A 12981-nucleotide genomic window follows, 5' to 3' on the forward strand; every position below is an offset into this window, starting at 1 on the left:
TTTAAACCAGGATGGGTAGAGAAGAGGAGGGTCAGGTCGCACGCTTACCTGCTGCTTCCCCCCACCCATCTTGGTGAAGCATGCTGGGAACACTCAGCTCCCATCGTGCTCCAACCAGCCAGTGTACTTGAAGAAGTGGCTGGGTGGGAAGCAGAGCCCAAGATCAGGGGAGTAGGGGCACAGGAGGCGAAGCAATCCTGCTTTGATAGCTTGTGAAAGTGAGCAATTCAAACAAGACCATCATGCTGCCTCTTCCCGGAAGACCACTGCCACGATTGCTCATTCACACCATTGGCATGGAAGGAAGACATGGGCTGCCACTGTTGCGATACTCTTTTCACTCATTCTTCAGCAAGTAAGAAAAGTGCAATGTGGAGTGTAGCCGCGGACCTCTGCAGCCCTGCGCCCAGGGCAAAGCTCCAAGATGGCGCCCCCCGGGCTATCTCTGCCCCCCCACGCAGAAATCTCCTCCTACTCACCAGAGGCTCATGGAGCCTCACGCGACCTTCTCCCACATCTGGGAAACCTCTGTGAGGTTCACCGACGCTATAAACTATGCTTCCGGCAAACCAGAAGCAGAGTTTCTGCCCCTGTCAGGAGCCTCAGAGAGGCTTCCGTGGGGTCCTAGCGGCCGGTGCCTGGAGCATTTGCCCCAGGGAAGTCTATGGGAGGTACGCAACTGGTGGAGTGAAGCAGCTGGATTGGCAGTGGGCCATGGGAGGACCCCTTATCAGTTTGCTGCCACTTCCAGCCTGCTACTCAAAGCCACCACTTCAGCCAGCTTCATGACTGTGCTGGCCCTACAACTAAATATGATTAGGAACCAGGAATTGATATTTAAACATTGCATTATTAAACCACCATGATCTTTTCTGTTCCATTTGGTAATCAGGCCTGTGCAACAGAGAGCTTGCATACCCATGCCAAAACATTGACCCAGAAAAGGATTAGGTTACCAAAGTTTGGGTTTCACTTCCCTACAGACTTACACTTATTTAAAATTCATTTCCTCAGACCTTTAGTTCCATAAAAGGAACTGGGGGGTATCTAGCCAAGAATTTTCACCACACCACCCTTCCCAAGATTCTTTGGGAATAGCCCTAATAATTAAAACTGAAATAAAACAATGTAAGTTTGCTGTGTAGATAGCCCTTGGAGTCACTCAAAGCCATCCATGAGAGAGGCTTACTCAGCCTATGGTGTAGTATCACCAGAAACCAGAATTCTCCAGCTTTGCTACTGGGAACCACTACTGTAATATGTGACCTAAATTGGAATGCCGAAAAGGACCCAGGAAATGAAAGCATTTGTATGGCTTAGAGGTAAACTCATGAATACGACTCTGCAATCTCAGCATAATGTTAGTTTGTAACCACAAGGTATTATGAGTTTTAAACAGAAATGTTAGTAAGATAGCATTACGGATTCAATCAAGGAGGTCAATAGGAGTCCAATGTAATAAGCAAAGGCAATAAATGAGGTCAGTGGGGAGTCCAGTTTAATAAGGGAAGGCGCCAGGTAGCCATAAATTGCAAAGGATACGCTTGACTTCAGAAAGACACTTTGCTTCAAAGTGGTCAGACCCCATTGAAAGTCTGGACATGGGGGGAGGTAGGGTTGGTGGATGTATACCTCACGGCATACATCCCACGATCTAATCAACCACTACGGAATATTGTAACCTGTTAGGCCCATCAGTCATAGCAATTCCCCCATGACAACATTTGCCTCTCCCTCCAATTCATAATTACAACGTAAATTTTGAATAAAAACGTGACGCTGCTTTCTGCACTTCTAACTTTTGGAAAACACTGAAACCCACCCAAAAAAAGAAAAACCAAAAAACCATTTTCTCCCACCTCTATCAATGGGGTTTAATCAGCAAGCCATACCACTGGATGTGTCTGTCATAATATGTTTTGTCTGCAGGGTCTAAAATACAGAATGGACTCCCTTGCTAAAATTCCTCAAGGACAGCTTGCCTGAATATCCAAACAATCTTTGTATGCCGAAAACCGGAGGCAGACTGAGTTAATTAAACGCAGGTTGTCTGTAGGAAGTGTAGAGCCTCCTTCATCATCACCCCTTTTGTGCAGATATCTCAGAAGATGTTTTCATGGTTCGGAATGAGCGGATAAGATAGGCACTTCCTCTCAGTTCCAAGCATGAATTGACCTTATCACATTCTCCCAAGCTGCAGATTGTCTCCCCTGCATTAATGAAAAGGGCCTTCTGTCTTTTCCAGAATATGAGAATTCAATTATGTTAAGAAGCTATTAATTCAGAAGTTCAGCGATTTACTGGGTTTGCAAGTCTCACTCTTCTGCTGATGATTATTTCTGCAAACAGCTGTCTCTCTCTATGAATCTCAGATCAATTGCATTCAGAAGAAATAAAGACTTCAGCGAATGCCTCATTTTGGCTTGCAATATAAGGGAAAACAAAACCAGAAATGTAATGTGTTATTCTTTCTGATATGATAAAGAATTCAAACGTTTCATTTGCATAGCCGAGCCTTTGTCTTTCTGAATAGCCGATTGGCAGCACTGGATTTTTGTTTTTTTGTTTCTTGCTTATGAACATTAGTTTCCAAAAGAATTTATTAACCCATCAATTGCCATATAAATTATGTGTATTTGCTTATGCAGGTGGTTGCTAAAATTTTTCCCTCCCAAAAATCCTTCCCACGTGAGCTCAGGAATCCCTCCACTTCTGCTCCAGAACCCCTGAAACACTGCAATCAAGTTGGCTACCCAGGCCACATGACCTACACTGTATCCTGCACAAGTTAGAAGCAGGCAGGAGGTCTCCTTGGGGTAAGGGGATATCTTTCCTCTTACCCTGAGTAATGCTACAACATGCCCAATAGGTCTACTTGGAACTACTCCAGCTAAATCACGGGCACCAGTTTGAGCAGCCCCATGTAGGGCATTCAGGCCCAAGAGGGAGACTAGGATATGGCAGAGGTCTCAAACTTTGCTCCCTTCCTTGTCTGTGTTCTGCCTTCCCCAAGCCTGTGCACTGCTCAGCACTTTCCTTACCTCTGCCAGCAGCCAGGGGTCTGGATACAGTGCTAGCGGGTCGATGCACGGCTTTCCATCAGCGTTGCTGGCTCCCAAGCAGTTGCAAGCATACTTTACAACATGTTGGCAACACTCTAAGCTGGTGCGGCAGCCACTGTACCAATACAGCCAGAACTTAGGAATGCAATGTGAGTTATATTTTAGGGCACAAATAGACAAAAGGTTGATTGTCACTGCTCCATTCCTCAATGCATGTTTAAAGCTCCTGCTAATTCTCTCCTATTGGGTCATCTCTGGCATCTCTCCCCACTTCATATAAACTGTGCCTGTTCAAGCAGAGCTACTTACAAACATTCTTTCACCCACACCCACTTATTCTCTGTGCAACTGATCTTGCAAATAAACATTGCCTTTTCCTTGTTTTTCTATGTCTCTAAAGAAAATCTATATTCCTTAAACTCTTTCTCATAGTTCCTGTTAGCCTAATTGAAGACACTTTGAGGTGGTTTACCCCACTATCTGGTCAACAATCCCAAAACAGCCTTCTGACCTCTGGTTTAATTCTGGGCTAGGAAAACCTGGGTCTGAGACTGTGTGGGCCTGAACATATGCCAGCTACTGCCAGTGGAACAGGCATGTGCACAGTCACAAATGTGCCATAGAGCACATTGCAACTGTATAGAGGCCAGTACCACTGGCAGTGCGCCTCCACTAGCACTGGAGTGCACCAAAGGGCAGTGGAGAAGCATGGAGAGGGTGGAATGGGGGCAGTAAGGGGGTGTTTCTTGGGGGGGCAGCTTGGGGTGGCTCAGGCCTGGGAGGGGGGTGGGAGTCGCAGCCTCAGCCACTGTCATAACCTATTCCCCCCTCCCGCACCTGAAACCCCATGTAGAGCTACTCAAATATGTACCAGTGATTTCAGGGCATGTCTGCAGAGGCTTTACCCCATGTTTGCATGGACCATGGTAGCTTTGTCAGTGGCAGCTGTTTTGGTGCTGTGGAATGGGTAAGCAGCATTAGATGGGGCTGTGTATGTGCACAGTTGGTGGACATGCAAATTCTAGTAAAAAACAAACTGGATCCCACAAGCCTGCAATCTGCCCACCTCTGTTGTATGGAATGTACTTCACATGGGGCCCTGTCCAGGCCTGTTGGTTGTGTATCCTAGAACATACCCAGTCTTCTCCTGCCGCTACACAAGGTAACGGAGGACACAGTCAGTTGTGGTGGGCATGCTGTCATTCAGAGCAGCTGGTTTGCCTGTAATGAGGAGTCCACTGATGAGCTCCTCATAGCTTCTGAAGGATCCTGGAGTTCCTCAGAAAACAAATGAAGTAATTAATCATGAATCCGGTTCCTTTCAATAATAATGTGTCTAGCACAAAGAAGGATAGACGTAAATCCCTGCAGTGAGACTCCTGTTTTGTCCATACAAGGGACCTCGTTGCAGGAGCTAAATTTATTTCTCTCCTCTTCCCACGTAAAACCCAGAAGTAGAAGTTAGTAATTATTTGTTCCTGTGCTGCATCTGTATCTCATGAGACGAAACCCTGTGTCACCGCTGTCTCATACTTGAACTGTGTGTATTGTAGCAGTGAAAGCTTTCATTAGCTGGGATGAATTTGCTCCACTCGTTTCAGTGGGATTTTGGCACATCTAAGATATTTGGGGAACACGTTTAAGTACAGGGGTGGCCTTAGGAGCTGTGGGGCCCAGTCTGTAGAATCTTGGAGATATAAATTATTAATATACACTTTATATCTCCATGGTAGAATGAAAGGCAATCAAAAAGTGCACTTAGAAAGTGTACGTGAGTTAATGGATCAAAGAGATCGAAGCACATTTTAATATAAAATTGCAGTGTTCGATATCCACTGCAATGTGTTGTTGTGTATATTTGACAAGACTACAATAGATTATCCTAGCATGGGAGGCCCTTACGCACGGCCCCCAGTTGGGAACAACTGGTTCAACTAGCCACTGATCAGGGGTAAGTGCACCAAAGGACAGTGGAGAGAAATGGGGAGGGTGGAACAGGGGCGGGAAGGGGGTGTTTCTTAGGGGGAGCAGCCTGGGGTGCTGCCTGGGGTGGCCCTGTTTAAGTAACAGATCTTTCCCTGAAGGAGAGAGAGAGAAGACTGACTCAACAGCCTGGTGAGGTGTCCATAATCCAGCTCCCGCTTGTTCCAGCTGAAGCAGCCCTCCTATCTCCCAGTCCCAACTGCCACCCCAGGGCTACTGAGGAATCATCTTGCAATGAGGAAAGAATACGCAGAGTATACAGAGGAGAGCAGCAGGAAAAGAGCAGATCAGTTGCCCTGCAAGGAGAATGGGGAAGGGAACTGAAAGAAGACAACTAAGAAGCAATATTTAAAGGCATTGCTAGTCTCAGGATTATTCTTCTTGCCATGCCCTTTCCCTCAACAACTGTGACCACTCACCTGATCACCTGTTGGACACACAACAAACAGGACTATACATAAGCCATGGGCATAAAGATAATTTCCCCTGTTCCATTGCATTGTTTTTTTAAAAAGTCTGACAATTAGTTTTCTGGTGGTTCAGCTATCCTGCTTTTATTGCATTGCACTTTTAGAAAACTGATTGTTGCGGGGGGGGGAGGGGCAAACAACTATACATAAGCTCCTTTAAGAGGCCTGATCTGAAAAGCAGTATACAAATACTATGAAAACAGGCTGCTTTTATTGCTCTGCTGCTCGGAGTGCTTATATTACTTATTATTCCACTGTTCTTTTAGCTATTGAGATGTTTCTCTTTTTTGTATTGTATTTTGATCCTTGTATTTAAATCTTGGTTGTAATTCACCTCTGATCAGTGGTGTCACTAGGGTTTGCATCACCCGATATAGGAGGCTAGGGTGTCATCTTCATGATGGACTTCCTCCCATGCAGTGGGCAGGGCAATGTCCTGGGTGGTGGGTGTGGCGATGCTCCATCGCCCCCACCCCTTACTGGTTTTTTGGGTGTTACTTTTGATAGAATAGAGATATTGCAATGCTGTTTGTTCCACTGCATTCTGCACAAAAATACACATCAAATGATATATAACGTGATGGTATTAATCAAAAATACCAAGATTTAAAAATTTTTGGCCAGTAGTGGTATCACCCCTCCCCCATGCGCATCACCCAGTGCTACCCCCCATGCCCTCCTAGCAACACCATTGCCTTTGATGTCCCATTTTTATGGGAAGAAAGGAGGGATATAAATATTTTAAACAAATAATACCAGAGTTCCACAGGAGTCTGTGCAAAAGAGATGAATCTGCACAGAAGATTTCCTGCAAAAAATTCTGCTGGCTGCAGCTGTCTAATGAACTGTAGCTGGCCAAAGTCACATGTCTCTGCAACCCAATGGGTGGGTGTGAAACAACCTTCCTTGGTTTGCTGCCCTCACTAAGTGCATCTCCAGAAAGCTACTATCTGACTCTAGATTAGAAGATAGAAATACAACCCTAGAGCGGTCACCAGAGGTTCGGGTGGCGCATGATGAGATCTGACTTCTGATTCACTCCAGCCATTGCTGAGTTGTCTGATGATTGATCAAATGGGCAGGTTTTGTCACCCAGAGCAATCAGGGGACACCTAACCAGGAAACAGGAAAGAAGTAGAACCAAACCCAAAACATTGCCTAGCAACTGTGATGCTGACACTGTGTCCTGGCACAACGCAAATTCAGAAGCAGCCTAGGATGGCAAGGCTCCCTCTTGCCTTATTTTCTCCCAGCTAATCCTGCTGACAGGCTTTTAGTAGAAGGTTAAAAGGAATAGCAGAATACAAAATGGAGGGGGAGCTAGTTTGCCTCCCTAACAGCATGCATCGTATAGCAAGCTGACTGCTAGGAAAAAGCAAAGCCTGTCAAATATTTTAAATCAGAGAATGATGTTCACCAGCCTGTGAAATCTAGAAAATCATCTTTCCTTTGCTACTTGGATGAAAGATGTTAGCAAGCCTGTAATCTGTTAATGGACAGATGCTGACCTGGATTCAAACGGCCTCAAAAATATTGAGGTCATTAATAACAAAGATTTGTCTATCCAGGGCTTCACACAGCCCTGAGCAATATTCCTGTGTCCCAATACTCAAGGCCCATCCAAGCTATATTTTCTAGTAAGAGGCCCCCTTCTTCAAGTGGTGCCCCAGTCTTGTGATCCTGGATATATAAACAACACGAGAAAGAGATACAAAGTGCTTCCTCAACCACAGATGCCCTGTGGAATCAGATGCAGAACCTGCAGCTGATGACTGGTGACAACCCAGTCCATAGGCTTTACCAAGTCACACATTCCATAGGGATTAAGATGAAGGATCAGCATTCTACTGGACATTTTGCAAGACACTTTGCAGAGAAACCTACTCACATCCAGTCTAACCTGGGATAGCACAGTGAGCAATGACACACTGAAGCGGAATTAAAACCATTGTGTTGCTATTGCTTGGATCTCTTTTGAAATGGATTGTTTTCCGATAACAAGAGTGAGCTTGCAAGATTTCATACTTACCGGATTGTGCTCTTCATAGCCAGTGGCATTGCTAGGAGGGCGTAGGGGGGTGCAGTCCGCACCGGGTGGCACGCACAGGAGGGTGACATACACTGTGGGGGTGACACCACTAGTGATCAAAATTACGGTTTGTAGGAATAATAACATAATGTTATATACCATTCGATCCACAATTTACAGCAGAATGCAATGAAAAAAACCAGAGTGAAATATCTCCATTCTATCAAAAGGTATGGCCAAGAAACCAGTGGGGGTGGGGCAATCACCACGTCCACCACCCAGGTTGTTGCCCTGCCCACTGCATTTGAGGAGGTCCATCAAAGGGGTGACACGCTGGCCTCCTGTACCGGGTAACACAAACCATAGTGACAACACTGTTTATAGCTATTGAGGCCCAGTAGGGAAATTTTTATACCTCCCTCTGTGAAGTGTTCCTTTTCTTTTTTCATCATGCTTGTCTTAGAGATCTCTCTCTGGATACTTTTGATCCAGGAAAAGTGGTGTCCATTTCTAACTTCCCCTTCTTTAGGGATTAATAGAAAGCATCAATGGATAACATATCATGTGAATCCATCCTTGAACTGCAGAAGCACACCTTTGAACACAAAAATAATCTCTTACTGTCCTGTTTGTTCCAGATAGACTAGGACTTTGCTTCTCATAATTCTCCTGGCAACAGAACAAAAAAGATCAAAATGGCAACTTCTTATCATAAACTGGAAAGTCGTATGTTCATATATGTTTATTATAGGTCATCTGGAGATTTAGAGTGAGGAGTCATTGGTATGCTGATGATGATATCCATTTCTCCTTTCCATCCTATTCAGGTGAGGCAGTGGAAGAGCTGCCTCAGGGCTGAATCCTATTCAACTTTCCAGCCCCGAGATAGCAGTGCCAATGGGGTATGTGCTATAACCTGTGGCGAGAGGGTAGTTATGGAGGCCTTGAAAAGGTAAGGGAACATTTGTTCCTTTGCCTCAGGGCTGCATTGCAGCTGCACCAGCACTGGAAAGTTAGATAGGATTGGGCCCTCAGTGTCTGGGGTCTGTAATAGACTAGATAAGGGTCGACCACCTGAAGCTCAATTCAGACAAAATTCAGGCACAGATTACCTCTTGCTGAACTGAAGCCTGGGTTGTTCACTCCTATTATCTCTTCTTCTTTACAGCTGGTATCATGTTGCACTTTCAGTCTATTTTCTTTTTTTTAAAAGGATTTACATGGAAGCTTACCCAGTTGGATTTCTGCTGGGAAGAGATGTGCAAAGTATGAGTGGTGATGCAGGAATCTAGCAAGAGAATATAAGACTATAGTGAAAACATCTTTATGTTCTACAGCCTGTGTCCCAAATTAACCAACAGCAAGTGGCAGGAGACCAGTGTGTCATCCCTGTAATGGTCCTCCTCCCATGCAGTGGGCAGGGCAATGCCCCAGGCAGTGGGCGGGGTGATGCAACACCCACTGCCACTGGTTTTTTTGCTATAACTTTTGATAAAATAGAGATGTTTCAACAGGGTTTGTTTCATTGCATTCTGCATGAAATCACACATTAATTGATATATAGCATGATGGTGTTATTCGAAAATACCGAGATTTTAAAAATTTTGGTGAGTAGTGGTGTCACCCCATATGCGTGTCACCCAGTGCAGCCTGCACCCCCCTAACAATGCCACTGCCAGCAGCCAAGTGTGTTTGAATCACTTACTAGCAATAGAATATTTTCAAGGTTCGGCTCATTAGATATTAACATGGTTTTAAATAGATGACATTATTCTTTACAAGAGGGTCTTCCGCAGTAATATTTTGACATTACATTTTAATCTCTATGCATTGCTTTTTTACATGAAGGGCATATCCTGAGCTAATAAGCTTCAATTTTGGAGCAAATAATTTTTTAACAGAAAAACTCTTGAAACATACTATAAGTGTAAGTACATCAGCACCACTGATGACATGAACAATGCAGCTTGTGTTGAATGGGGAGTTGTGGGGAACAATAAACAGACTCAATGTGCTTTTCTTGCCGAATTTGTCATCTCTTCTCTCCAGTCTGCCATAGATGAAGCAGCTCTGATCTGCTTTCTGCTCACTAAAAGTGAGAGGGAAGTGGATTGGAAAGGAGCAGTCTAGTCCCATATCCTTGCTCCTTCCACAGTCCCTAAACAAAACAGGAAGTGCAAGAGAAACAGAGAGCACTGCCCAGGCATTCTGTATTTCCTGATTTGTTTAAAAGGATTGGCTGCAAAAAAAGGAGTAAGGAAGATGTAGGGAGTCTGTTTACTATCTTTTGTGTGGTTTTTTTTCAGCAGCTGTAGCATTGGGGCCAGTCTTAAGCCAATATATTCAATTTGACAGAATTGGGCCTGCTGTGCTTGCTGCACTGGGGCAGCAAGTGGATCACCCATTGCCACATCTGGGATCTTGCTATTGAGAGGCCAGTACAGCGAAGTGTCTGTTCTTGTGGGCCCACCTGCCCACATACCCCTGTGCCCATTTGGCATGAAATGGGCCCCCTAGAAGAAGTTGACAGTGACATAATCCCATCACTGCCAACTATTTCCAGGTGTTGTGGTCAACACACAGCACCATCAGCACTCAGCTCACCATGTCTGCATGTTGAGTGGGGGCTGCGGGAGGGTGGGGGGCCCGCATGAATGCTCTGCATTGGGCCCCACCACACCTGGGGCCAGCCCTGGGTCACACACCCCCACCCCCCACCCCCGCTTTGAGTTAAGGAGTTGGGAAGAGGACCTTGTGGTTCCACACTACCAGATCACCCCCTCCCAGGTGGGTGGGTGAGAAGGAGGCATAGCAATGGTGGGGGGAGGCAGCAGTGGCATTGCTTTGTCTACAGCGCAAACTGCCCTCAGGCTGGACCTGCATCCACAGATAACGCTATTAATGTCACTGTTGCTGTTATCCATCCTGGTAAGTAAGGGAAATGAAAGTAGCAATCAATCTGACCCACAGGGACAAACGTTCACATTGGTAGCCAGCATGAGCTGATGGACCAAACTTACACTGGTGCCAACTGGGGAATCCAATGGTAGCAGAACTCCCCACAGCTTCTTTCAGAACCAAATTAGTAATTGCTAGCATTATAAAGAGCGTATTTAGTAGCCAAAAAAGAGGGTGGAGGTACTGTCGATTTAGTACCACAAATTATTGCCATCATAAACTCAAAGGCAAAGTTCATTGACTTCTGGATCAGAAAAGTGATGTCCTTGGGCTGACCTGAGAAACAGAATTCATTAACTCAGATTTGCTTTTGTGACAGCTGCTGTTAACTAATTAGCTGGCCGAGGACTGCTGTTTGCTTGTGGGTTCCATAAACCATAATATTTGGAGAGGCAAGACGTAGTTGAGAAATAGGAAAAGCCAAAATAGGTGAATTCCAAAGAGGAAAATCTTGCTCTTATAGCCCAGGAAGACCAAAAGGCCTACACAAAACAAGCCACCATGGGCACAGTCCACTGGAAATATGCTTTGTACAACTGTAGTGGATGGATGTTTTACAGTTTGACTGAGGGCTGGGTGTTGTTCTTCATCCTGAAGAATAAAGCACACAATTCAACACTCTGTCTTTTCTGCTTTCCCATAGAGCAGGGGTCTCCAAACCTTTTGGCCAGAGGGCCACATCAAATATCTGGCGTGGTGTTGAGGGCCAGAAAAAATATTCAAATATAAAATTTAAATAAATAAATTAGAGCTGGAACTTAGATAAGTGAATCAATGAATGAATGGGTTCATTCATTCAAACTCTCTGGCCTTCAGAACACCCTCCAGACACAATCAGAGCACAGTTCTGGTCATGTTCAGATGAGTCGGCCAGAGGCTTTCAGGGGACAAGAGGTTGGCCGCGGGCTGAAAAGAGGCTTGCTGCGGGCCGCATCTGGCCCCCGGGCCAAGGTTTGGAGACCCCTGCTATAGAGGGACAGTATCAAGGCCAGTTGAGCCTCTCAGAGGAGGGAATTCTCCAGCCCAGGGCCACCAATGATAAGGTCCTATCCTGCACCCCCATCAAATGAACCTCCAATGGCAGTGGGATGTGGTCTCCAATGATGGACACAGATTGCAAGCAGGCTCATGAGAAAGGAGACAGTCCTTCAAATATCATGGAATCATGTCTTGTAGAACATTATAGGTAATAACCAGCACCTTGAGCTGAGTTTGGAAGCATACTGGAAGCCAATGCAGATCACAAAGCATAGGTAATGTGTTCCAACCATTGGATTCCCATAACTACTGTGGTTGCTATGGTCTACACCAGCAGAAGTTTCCAAAACATCTTCAAGAGCAGTTCCAAATAGAATACATTTCAATAGTTTAAAAGAGATGTAACTAAGGCATGGGTGATGGTAGCCAGGTCTGCCTTTTCCAGGAAGGGTTCTGGCTGACACACCTGTGTAGCTGCACAAAAGTGCCCCTCTAGGAGCCAAACCATGCCCTTGAGCACTGCCACCCTATGAACCTGATCCTTCAAAGGGAGTGCTACCCCATTCAGAACAGGTTGTAAACCCATTTCAGAATCCGTTTTCCTAATAATGGATTAAGTCTCAATTTTTAGCCCACAACCAGTCCTACACAGCTGCCTATCACCAGTTCAGAACAACCACAGCACCTCTGGTTCCAAATGGAAACGGGAGGAAGAGCTGGGTATTATCAGCATACTAATGACACTGTACTCCAGACCTTCCAGTGACCTCTCCCATAATTAGCTTCATAATTAGGGTAAGGAGCATGAGGCACAAAATGGAATCCCTGTGGGTCCCCATAGGTCAATGGATAAGGGGACAAACAGTAATCCCCAGTGCTGCCTTCTGAAACCAACCTTATAGCTAGGTCCCCACCTCCCAACCCTCTCCTGGTCAGGTTGCTCAGAAGGATACCATGGTCAATGTTGTCAAAAGCTGATGAGAGGTCTAACAGTACCAACAAGAATGCACTTCCCCTGTCTAGTTCCTGGCATAGTCTGTCGACCAGAGCAACCAAGGTTGTATCAGTCCTATCACCCAGTCTGAACTCATACTGGTTTCTTCATGTAGTAAGGGATATGCAGGCAGAAGCTGCTTCCCTGTGTTTAGTGCTGGATCAAGATCTACCACTGACGATCTTTTATCAATATTAACTAAGTAACATGTTTTCTAGCAGCAAGCACAAAAGTATTATAAAGGAGTGTTTCTAAACATTTTATAGAACTCTATGGCTGTAATTCTGAACTGATGGGTCTGCATCAAAAACCTGCAGGAACCCTTAAGCCATGTTTCATAAATCACTCAAATACCAAGATATGCAATAAAAAGAAAAAACGTTATGATTCAGTTGTCTGCAGCTTCGAGAATGAGTCAGGCTAACAAAACAAAATAAGCTTGGAATTAAATTTGGCCTTCAAAGACTAGATTTCATTCATTAAAAGACATTTGGAAGCATTAGACTG

Source organism: Tiliqua scincoides, chromosome 4, assembly GCF_035046505.1.
Source record: "Tiliqua scincoides isolate rTilSci1 chromosome 4, rTilSci1.hap2, whole genome shotgun sequence".
Taxonomy (NCBI): domain Eukaryota; kingdom Metazoa; phylum Chordata; class Lepidosauria; order Squamata; family Scincidae; genus Tiliqua; species Tiliqua scincoides.